General features: G+C 35.0%; 1 protein-coding gene across 3 annotated transcripts in view; it reads right to left on the minus strand.

Moving 5' to 3' along the window:
• LOC133664325 (TRAF family member-associated NF-kappa-B activator-like) overlaps window positions 1-5,664 on the minus strand; it is a 58,994-nt gene extending 53,330 nt beyond the window's left edge. For all 3 annotated transcript variants that reach the window (XM_062068840.1, XM_062068839.1, XM_062068841.1), the window contains exon 1: window positions 5,475-5,664. The gene's annotated coding sequence lies outside the window, so the exon portion shown is untranslated. The remainder of the gene's footprint in view (window positions 1-5,474) is intronic.
• Window positions 5,665-10,286: the final 4,622 nt, after the last annotated feature.

Raw genomic sequence — 10,286 nt, forward strand, 5'->3', positions numbered from 1 at the left:
GATTTTAGGATTTTCAAACACATATACCTTTTTACCTTTTAAATTCCTTCCTCTCCTTTCCTGACAATTTAAATCAATGTTCAAGAAAATGTATTTTTTTTATTGTAAAGAATAATAAATACATTTTAATCTAATTCTTCAATTTAGCCTCTGTTTTTTCGACGAAGAATATTTGTGAAATATTTCTTCAAACTTATTATGATTAAAATTTTTACAAAATATTCTGGCAAATCTAGAAAATCTGTAGAATCAAATGTAATTCTTATTTCAAAGTCTTTTGAATTTCTTTTAAAATTTTTGTTTGGGAAACTCTAGAAAAAATAATGATTTGTCTTTGTTAGAAATATAGCTTGGTCCAATTTGTTATATATTCTAACAAAGTGCAGATTGGATTTTAATCTATTTAAAACATGTCATCAAAATTCTAAAATTAATCTTAATCAGGAAAAATTACTAATGATTTTCCATAAATTATTTTTTAAATTTTTTCAAAAAAATTCGAATTAGCTAGTTGTTCTCTCCTTTTTTTCGGTTGAATTTTGAATTTTAAAGAGTCGAAATTGAAGATAAACTATGTTTCAAAATTTAATTGTCATTTTTTTTCGTGTTTTCTCCTCCTTTAAACCGTTCAATTAAGTGTAAATATCATGAATTATTAATAATAACATAGAGTTAAAGGTAAATTGAGCAAATTGGCTATTTCTGGCAATTTATTTAAGTGTTTTTAAACTGGTAGCCCTTCGCATTAATCACTACCCAAGAAGTAGCTCTTGCTTTCAAAAAGGTTGGTGACCCCTGGACTACAACTACGGGGAATTATAAACAACAACGACATCATCAACTCTAAACGTGCATCTTTGAATAAAACAACTGCCGCAAAGCATGCTGGGAAACACGATTTGGTATATAAATGGTAGTAGACATTTCTAAAGGAGTAATAAAGGCTCCTAATTTGGATGTGGACGTATGCAGTGTGGGCTTGTCCCGGTACCAAAATGTAGTCCGATACTTTTCGATACTTTTCTGAATAAAGGGGACCACAAAAAAATGTCATAATTGGCTTCATTTGAACAAAAAATTTAAATGTACATGAAACATATGTTTATTATTGTCATTTAGTCCTTAAATAAAATAGTGAACTTGTCTTTTAGTAGTAAGTAAACAAACAAAGACTCCTAATTAGTCTATGGAGTAACATATTGTGTCATTTATACACCTATTATTTTGTACACATTATGAGGGACAAACTGTAAAAAATGGATTATTCATCTACTTGTTCATTTACTGTTAATATCTGCTTATTTTCTGTTTCGACATGTTCTATCTACACTTCTGTTCAAATGTAATAATCACTTATTCTTCTCTTCTTTGATACTTTGCATTAGTTTTGGATGATACCACACATTTAGGTATCGATGCGATACCAAGTAGTTACAGGATCATACATTGGTCATGTGTCCGGGGACGTATTTCCTGACTTCATGAACATAATATACCTATTAAGAAAAGGAACGATAAAAAATATCGATGTAATCATAGTAGTATCGACTGATTACGCTCTTGTACTTGGTATCATTACAGTGGATGTCAGGTGTAGATGCACCCATGGCGTTTGTTTACATTGCTATTGTATCCTCCTACGGCGTGTAGTCAAGCATGTTTAGTTATTCCTCGTCCTCCAGTGATAATGGTACTTGTAAGAAACTCGCTTTATTTGTCGCCATTGAGGCCAGGATTAGTGATTTAGAGTACTTTTTAGAGCAAAATGCATAAGTTCTCCCTTTTCTGTCTGCTTGTAAGTACTCTGTGTGTGTGCGCTGCCGAACATGCTGCTCTGCTCGTACAACCAGACAGAGTATAGTACCATTTTTGTGATATTTTGAAAATACAAAAATCCATCTAACCACTGTAGTATTGACAATCTAATGATAGTATACTTGGTATCATTATTGTCGATATTCGTATCAATCCCTTGAGCTCTAGCTTGTGGTTGGCAGTTAGCGTGACCTCCAATGGCGTGTAAAGAAGCATGTTTAGCTATTCCTCGTCCTCCGGTGATAATGCTACTTTGAAGAATAATGTGTTTTATTTGCTGAGTAAGAAGCGGTTTTGCACTGTGAAGGGACGTTAGTGTACCGTTTACATGAACTGATGACCATATAAAATAAAATATAATACAAATTAAAAAATGCCAAATAAAACATAAAATAAAAATAAAAATAAAAATAAAAATAAAAATAAAAATAAAAATAAAAATAAAAATAAAAATAAAAATAAAAATAAAAATAAATAAAAATTAAAATTAAAATTGAAAGTAAAATTAAAATTCCCATACATTGGTTCCGCTCGCAAACTACTTCCATACATTGTTTCCACTCGCAAACTACTTCCATACATTGTTTCCGCTGGCAAACTACTTCCATACATTGTTTCCACTCGCAAACTACTTCCATACATTGTTTGCCGCTCTCAAACTACTTCCATACATTGTTTCCGCTCGCAAACTACTTCCATACATTGTTTCCACTCGCAAACTACTTCCATACATTGTTTGCCGCTCTCAAACTACTTCCATACATTGTTTCCGCTCGCAAACTAGTTCCATACATTGTTTCCGCTGGCAAACTACTTCCATACATTGTTTCCACTCGCAAACTACTTCCATATATTGTTTCCACTCGCAAACTACTTCATGCATTGTTTCCGCTCGCAAACTACTTCCATACATTTTTTCCGCTGGCAAACTACTTCCATACATCGTTTCCGCTCGCAAACTAATTCCATACATCGTTTCCGCTCGCAAACTACTTCCATACATCGTTTCCGCTCGCAAACTACTTCCATACATCGTTTCCGCTCGCAAACTACTTCCATGCATTGTTTCCGCTCGCAAACTACTTCCATACATTGTTTCCTCTCGCAAACTACTTCCATACATTGTCTCCGCTCGCAAACTACTTCCATACATTGTCTCCACTCGCAAACTACTTCCATACATTGTCTCCGCTCGCAAACTACTTCCATACATTGTTTCAGCTCACAAACTACTTCCATACATTGTCTCTGCTCGCAAACTACTTCCATACATTGTTTCCGCTCGCAAACTACTTCCATACATTGTTTCCGCTCGCAAACTACTTCCATGCATTGTTTCCGCTCGCAAACTACTTCCATACATTTTTTCCGCTCGCAAACTACTTCCATACATCGTTTCCGCTCGCAAACTACTTCCATACATTGTTTCCGCTCGCAAACTACTTCCATACATTGTTTCCGCTCGCAAACTACTTCCATGCATTGTTTCCGCTCGCAAACTACTTCCATGCATTGTTTCCTCTCGCAAACTACTTCCATACATTGTCTCCGCTCGCAAACTACTTCCATACATTGTCTCCGCTGGCAAACTACTTCCATACATTGTTTCAGCTCACAAACTACTTCCATACATTGTCTCTGCTCGCAAACTACTTCCATACATTGTCTCTGCTCGCAAACTACTTCCATACATTGTTTCCGCTCGCAAACTACTTCCATACATTGTTTCCGCTCGCAAACTACTTCCATGCATTGTTTCCGCTCGCAAACTACTTCCATACATTTTTTCCGCTGGCAAACTACTTCCATACATCGTTTCCGCTCGCAAACTAATTCCATACATTGTTTCCGCTCGCAAACTACTTCCATGCATTGTTTCCGCTCGCAAACTACTTCCATACATTTTTTCCGCTGGCAAACTACTGCCATACATCATTTCCGCTCGCAAACTAATTCCATACATCGTTTCCGCTCGCAAACTACTTCCATACATTGTTTCCGCTCGCAAACTACTTCCATACATTGTTTCCGCTCGCAAACTACTTCCATACATTGTTTCCGCTCGCCAACTACTTCCATGCATTGTTACCGCTCGCAAACTACTTCCATACATTGTTTCTGCTCGCAAACTACTTCCATACATTGTTTCCGCTCGCAAACTACTTCCATACATTGTTTCCGCTCGCAAACTACTTCCATACATTGTTTCCGCTAGCAAACTACTTCATTACATTGTTTCCTCTCGCAAACTACTTCCATACATTGTCTCCCCTCGCAAACTACTTCCATACATTGTTTCAGCTCACAAACTACTTCCATACATTGTCTCCGCTCGCAAACTACTTCCATACATTGTTTCCGCTCGCAAACTACTTCCATACATTGTTTCCTCTCGCAAACTACTTCCATACATTGTTTCCGCTCGCAAACTACTTCCATACATTGTTTCCGCTCGCAAACTACTTCCATACATTGTTTCCGCTCGCAAACTACCTCTATACAATGTTTCCGCTCGCAAACTACTTCCATACATTGTTTCCGCTGGCAAACTACTTCCATAAATTGTTTCCGCTCGCAAACTACTTCCATACATTGGTTCCGCTCGCAAACTACTTCCATACATTGTTTCCGCTCGCAAACTACTTCCATACATTGTTTCCGCTCGCAAACGACATCCATACATTGTCTCCGCTCGCAAACTACTTCCATACATTGTTTCCGCTCGCAAACTACTTCCATACATTGTTTCCGCTCGCAAACTACTTCCATACATTGTTTCCGTTTGCAAACTACTTCCATACATTGTTTCCGCTCGCAAACTACTTTCACACATTGTTTCCGCTCGCGAACTACTTCCATACATTGTTTCCGCTCGCAAACTACTTCCATACATTGTTTCCGCTCGCAAACTACTTCCATACATTGTTTCCACTCGCAAACTACTTCCATACATTGTTTCCTCTCGCAAACTACTTCCATACATTGTTTCCACTCGCAAACTACTTCCATACATTGTTTCCGCTTGCAAACTACTTCCATACATTGTTTCCGCTCGCAAACTACTTCCATACATTGTTTCCGCTCGCAAACTACCTCCATGCATTGTTTCCGCTGGCAAACTACTTCCATACATTGTTTCTGCTCGCAAACTTTTTTAGCAAAAACTCCTCTAGACAGGCAAGAAGACCAGATTGTAAATGTGTAGGGATGTTGAGATGAGAAATAAAGACAGCAACTAATAACTTGAATATCAATAATGACTGTATAATGTAATAAATACACACACATTAACACACACTTTCATAAGCTGAGGAATCAAAAATGGCATATGTGCCATAATTTCATACATTGTTTCCACTCGCAAACTACTCCCATACATTGTTTCCGCTCGCAAACTACTTCCAGACATTGATTCCGCTGGCAAACTACTTCCATACATTGTTCCCGCTCGCAAACTACGTCCATACATTGTTTCCGCTCGCAAACTACGTCCATACATTGTTTCCGCTCGCAAACTACTTTAGCAAAAAAGTCCTCCAGACAGGCCAGAAAACGTTAGTGTGATAAATGTGAGTAAAAGTACCCAAAGTGTCCATAGTTGCGTATAGTTAACAACAATAACAACAATCCCTCGCGCCGCCGCCGTCACGGCTGCCTACCTTGGTCGCGGTGCCTGTAGAAGTCCGGGTTAGCGTGCGGGCGACATGTTGTTGTTGCAACACACGAGCAGGGCCGAGTGAGGGGTCGCTGAGGAAATGTCGAAGATTGTTTTTTGAATTTTGACACAGACTTAGCCTACTTTGCGGACCTGGGAACTTCCCTCGGGGAATCCCCGCCGCTCCGCGCACTTCCGCCTTGGAGAGCGCCGGCCAATCAGCGCGCGGTGTGGCGGGACCGGCAGCCCGCTGCGGAGGTTGGCCCCGCCCACATGTCTGCTGTGTGAAACTGAAGCACAACAATTCTGCTTCTTTATTTCTCCTTTTTTGCATGCGGAAGACATTTCAATGTAGACATTGCTCTCAAATGTTGGACTTGTGTCACCTCTGGTTGAATGTGTCGCTCAATAAAAATGTATTTTAGTTCCACGCACAATCCTGACATGTACATTATTGCGCAATGTCCAAGTTCAACTCGGTTCATTAGTTTATTTCATTCATATAATCAAACAATGGAGGGGGAAAAAATTAACAATGAACACAGCATTAAAGTCAATTACTAATAAAAAGGAGCGGAAAGAAGTTAAAAGCTTAGAATATCTGCTTCCTTATCTCACAAATACAACAATTGACTTCATAGCCATATTTTCATTTTAAAACAATTAAAAACAATAATGAAGACTAAGTCATATCTTTTCATTATTGTGATTTTTACATGTGTTGAACACAGAAAGAGATTTATATTGTTTTATTACACTATCGAGTTTGCAGTGATGGGCAAGCTACTTGGAAAATGTAGCAAGCTAGGCGACAAGTTACTCTCCATTAAATGTAACTAAGCTACACGTTACTCTCCATTAAATGTAACTAAGTTACAAGTTACTCTCCATTAAATGTAACTAAGCTACACGTTACTCTCCATTAAATGTAACTAAGCTACAAGTTACTCTCCATTCAATGTAACTAAGTTACAAGTCACTCTCCATTAAATGTAAATAATTTACAAGTTACTCTCCATTAAATGTAACTAAGTTACAAGTTACTCTCCATTAAATGTAACTAAGCTACAAGTTACTCTCCATTAAATGTAACTAAATTACAAGTTACTCTCCATTAAATGTAACTAAGCTAAAAGTTACTTTCCATTAAATGTAACTAAGTTACAAGTTACTCTTCATTAAATGTAACTAAGTTACAAGTTACTCTCCATTAAATTTAACTAAGTTACAAGTTACTCTCCATTAAATGTAACTAAGCTACAAGTTACTCTCCATTAAATGTAACTAAGCTACAAGTTACTCTCCATTAAATGTAACTAAGCTACAAGTTACTCTCCATTAAATGTAACTAAGCTACAAGTTACTCTCCATTAAATGTAACTAAGTTACAAGTTACTCTCCGTTAAATGTAACTAAGTTACAAGTTACTCTTCATTAAATGTAACTAAGTTACAAGTTACTCTCCATTAAATGTAACTAAGTTACAAGTTACTCTCCATTAAATGTAGCTAAGCTACAAATTACTCTCCATTAAATGTAACTAAACCACAAGTTACACTCCATTAAATGTAACTAAGCTAAAAGTTACTTTCCATTGAGTGTAACTGAACTACAAGTCAATCTCCATTAAATGTAACTAAACTACAAGTAACTCTCCATTAAATGTAACTAAGTTACAAGTTACTCTCCATTAAATGTAACTAAGCTACAAGTTACTCTCCATTAAAAGTAACTAAGCTACAAGTTACTCTCCATTAAATGTAACTAAGTTACAAGTTACTCTCCATTAAATGTAGCTAAGCTACAAGTTACACTCCATTAAATGTAACTAAATTACAAGTTACTCTCATTAAATGTAACTAAGTTACAAGTTACTCTCCATTCAATGTAACTAAGTTACAAGTTACTCTCCATTAAATGTAGCTAAGCTACAAATTACTCTCCATTAAATGTAACTAAACCACAAGTTACACTCCATTAAAAGTAACTAAGCTAAAAGTTACTTTCCATTGAATGTAACTGAACTACAAGTTAATCTCCATTAAATGTAACTAAACTACAAGTAACTCTCCATTAAATGTAACTAAGTTACAAGTTACTCTCCATTAAATGTAACTAAACTAAAAGTTACTCTCCATTAAATGTAGCTAAGCTACAAGTTACTCTGCATTAAATGTAGTTAAGCTACGAAAAACTATCCATTAAATGTAGCTAAGCTACAAGTTACTTTCCATTAAATATAACTAAGCTCAAAGTTGCTCTCCATTAAATGTAACTAAACTACAATTTATTCTCCATTAAATGTAACTAAGCTAAAAGTAACTCTCCATTAAATGTAACTAACCTACAAGTTACTCTCAATTAAATGTGACTAATCTACAAATTACTCTCAATTAAATGTAACTAAGATCCAAGTGGCTCTCCATTAAATGTAACCAAGCTACAAGTTACTCTTCATTAAATGTAACTAAGCTTCAAGTTACTTTATTAAATGTAGATAAGCTACAATTTACTCTCCATTAAATGTAACTAAGCTATGAGTTAATTTCCATTAAATGTAACTAAGCTCCAAGTTACTCTCCATTAAATGTAACTAAGCTACATGTTACTCTCCATTAAATGTAACTAAGCCACAAGTTACTCTTCATTGAATATAACTAAGCTACAAGCTACTCTCTGTTAAACGTAGCTAAGCTACAAGCTCATCAATCAAATGTAGCTAAGCTATGAGTTACTCTCCTTTAAATGTAACTAAGCTATAAGTTAATCTCCATTAAATGTAGCTAAACTACAAGTTACTCTCCATTAAATGTAACTAAGCCATAAGTTACTCTCCATTAAATGTAACTAAGCCACAAGTTACTCTCCATTAAATGTAACTAAGCTACAAGTTACTCTCCATTAAATGTAACTAAACTACAAGTAACTCTCCATTAAATGTAACTAAGCCACAAGTTACACTCCATTAAATATAACTAAACTACAAGTTCATCTCCATTAAATGTAGCTAAACTACAAGTTACTCTCCATTAAATGTAGCTAAGCTACAAGTTACTTTCCATTTAATGTAACTAAGCTTCAAATTACTCTCCATTAAATGTAGCTAAGTTACAAGTAACTCCATTAAATGTAGGAAAACTACAAGTTACTTTTCATTTACTGTAACTAAGCTACAAATTACTGTCCATTAAATGTAACTAAGCTACAAGTTACTACCTATTAAATGTAACTAAACTACAGGTTACTATGCAAAAAATGTAACTAAGCTACAAGTTGGTCTCCATTAAAGTAACTAAACGGCAAGTTACTCTCCATTAAATGTAACTAAGCTACAAGTAACTCTCCATCAAATGTAACAAAGCTACAAGTTACTCTCCATTAAATGTAACTAGGCTATAAATTACTCTCCATTAAATGTAACTAAACCACAAGTTACTCTCCATTAAATGTAACTAAGCTACAAGTTTATTTTCCATTGAATGTAACTAAACTACAAGTTACTCTCCATTAAATGTAACTAACCTACAAGTAACTCTCCATTAAATGTAACTACAATGCAAGTTACTCTCCATTAAATGTAACTAAGCTACAAATAACTCTCCATTATATGTAACTAAGCTCCAAATTACTCTCCATTAAATGTAACTAAGCTACAGGTTACTCTCTATTGAATGTAACTAAGCTACAAGTTATTCTCAATCAAATGTAACTAAACTACAAGTTACTCTCCATCAAATGTAACTAAGCTACAAGTTACCCTCCAATAAATGTAGCTAAGCTACAAGTAATCTCCATTAAATGTAAGTAAACTACAAGTTACTCTCCGTCAAATGTAACAAAGCTACAAAGTTACTCTTCAGTGAATGTAACTAAGCTTCAAGTTACTCTCAATCAAATGTAACTGAGCTACAAGTTACTCTCCATTAAATGTAGCTAAGCTACAAGTTACTCTCTATTACATGTAACTAAGCTACAAGTTGTTATCATTAAATGTAGCTAAGCTACAAGTTACTCTCCATTAATGTAACTAAGCTACAAGTTGTTATCATTAAATGTAGCTAAGCTACAAGTTACTCTCCATTAAATGTAACTAAGCTACAAAATTACTCTTCATTAAATGTAACTTAGCTACAAGTTACTCTCCATTGAATGTAACTAAGCTACAAGTTACTCTTAATCAAATGTAACTAAGCTACAAGTTACTCTCCATTAAATGTAACTAAGCTACAAGTTACTCTCAATTAAATGTAACTAAGCTACAAGTTACTCTCAATCAAATGTAACTAAGCTACAAGTTACTCTCAATCAAATGTAACTAAGCTACAACGTAATCTCCATCAAATGTAACTAAGTGACAAGTTGCTCTCCATTAAATGTAGTATGCTACAAGTTACTCTCAATTAAATATAACTAAGCTACAAGTTACTCTCCATTAAATGTAACTAAGCTACAAGTTACTCTCCATTAATTGTAACTAAGCTACAAGTTACTCTCCATTAAATGTAACTAAACTACAAGTAACTCTCCATTAAATGTAACTAAGCCACAAGTTACACTCCATTAAATGTAACTAAACTACAAGTTAATCTCCATTAAATGTAGCTAAACTACAAGTTACTCTCCATTAAATGTAGCTAAGCTACAAGTTACTTTCCATTTAATGTAACTAAGCTTCAAATTACTCTCCATTAAATGTAGCTAAGTTACAAGTAACTCCATTAAATGTAGGAAAACTACAAGTTACTTTTCATTTACTGTAACTAAGCTACAAATTACTGTCCATTAAATGTAACTAAGCTACAAGTTACTACCTATT

Source organism: Entelurus aequoreus, linkage group LG14 (genome assembly GCF_033978785.1).
Source record: "Entelurus aequoreus isolate RoL-2023_Sb linkage group LG14, RoL_Eaeq_v1.1, whole genome shotgun sequence".
NCBI lineage: Eukaryota > Metazoa > Chordata > Actinopteri > Syngnathiformes > Syngnathidae > Entelurus > Entelurus aequoreus.